The sequence below is a fragment of the Carlito syrichta genome, unplaced genomic scaffold (assembly GCF_000164805.1).
Source record: "Carlito syrichta isolate Samal-C Ts95f unplaced genomic scaffold, Tarsius_syrichta-2.0.1 Scaffold315185, whole genome shotgun sequence".
Classification (NCBI taxonomy): Eukaryota; Metazoa; Chordata; class Mammalia; order Primates; family Tarsiidae; genus Carlito; species Carlito syrichta.
Window position 1 is genome coordinate 74,469 of NW_007259281.1, and position 1,737 is coordinate 76,205.

Consider the following 1,737-nt stretch of genomic DNA (forward strand, 5'->3'; position numbering starts at 1 on the left):
CATGATTTTGTTCTTTTTTATGGCTGCATAGTATTCCATCGTGTATATGTACCACATTTTTTTAATCCAGTTTTCTTTTGATGGACAGTATGGTTGATTCCAGGTTCTCACTACTGTGAACAATGCTGCAATAAACATACGTGTGCAGGTATCTTTTTTATAGAGTGATTTGAGTTCTTCAGGGTGTAGTCCCAGTAGGGGGAATTGCAGGGTCATATGGGAGATTGATATTTAGAGCTTTTAGGAATCACCACACTGTTTTCCACAGAGGTTGCACCAGTTTGCACTCCTACCAACAGTGTAGGAGTGTGCCCTTTTCACCACACCCTCTCCAGCAACTGTTATTTTTTGAGTTATTGATAGTTGCCATTCTGACTGGAGTTAGGTGGTATCTCAGTGTGGTTTTGATTTCCATCTCCTTGATGATTAGTTAGTTGAGCATGAGACTAATTTACTTTCACGACTTCTCGTAAATGCTTTGAAGACCACAAGTATCTCTCTTTAGACCACCTTGGTGCCATTCCACAGGATTTGATTTATAATAGTTTCCATTTTTTCAGATCTAAATATTTTGTAATAATTAATAAGACTTTCTTGGCCCTAGTGTTAGGTAGAAATGTGTTGTTTTAATTTCTTTATGTATGAATTTGGGAGTATATCTTATTGCTGTCAACCTCTGATATTACAGAAACCGCAACACCTTGCTGCAGGGAGAATGACCGTCGGGATATCAATTCTATTTTAGAATCTATTCAGTGATTAGAGAAAGCCTCTCTCAGATGGTGACACAGGAACAGAGACTAAGTGAAATCGGGAGGAAAAAAATTTCATAGGAATATCTTGGGAGAGAATAATCCCTGCAATGTTAACAGCAAAGACAAAGGCTATGAAGTAAGAATGATTTTGAAGTGTTTAAGGAAGAGCAAAAGCACCAGTATGTGTGGGACAGAATGAAAAGAGAAAACAGTAGTAGGAAAAAAAAGTTGACGTACTCAGCGGCCAGATTAGGCAGGACATTGTAGGCCATGAGAGGAGGCTGAATTTTATTCTACATATAATTTTTAAAGTAATAATAATGATTAGGTTTTCAATAAGGAAATAACGTGACATGATTTACATTGTTAAAACATGACCCTGATGGCTGGGAACAGAATAGAGTACAAAAAAAAAAAAAAAAAAAGGTGGTTTCTGTCACCCATGCCAGCTCTGGCATGTCTGTCTTTCCCTTCTTCTTTCTCTAATAAACTTTGTTTAAAAAAAAAAAAACAAAACGAATAGAGTACAAAGTTGTAGCTGAAACAGAGGCACAAGTCAGAGGGCAATTTCCAGAGAGACAAGTGACTCAGGCAAGGGTCTACGACAGAGGTGGGAGCAAAGGGTTGGATGTAAGGCACATTTCAAACATGGAGCGGCCAGCCTGGGCAACATGGTGAGACCTCATCTTTACAAAAAATCCAAAAATAACCTGGGCGTTGCAATGCACCCCCACAGTCCCAACTACTCAGAAGGCTAGGATGGAAGGATCCCTTGAGCCGAGAGGCCGAGGCTGCGGTGAGCCGTGGTCACACCATTGCACTCCAGCCTGGGCAACAGAGTGAGAGCACAACTCAAAAAAAAATTAAATTAAATTAAATGTTAAAAGCCAGAGCTGGATTTGCTGAAGGATTGTAACTGTGAAATTGAAGAAAGAGAATCAAAGATGTCTCCTGAGTTTGGTTTGTTTGTTCTTATCTGAGA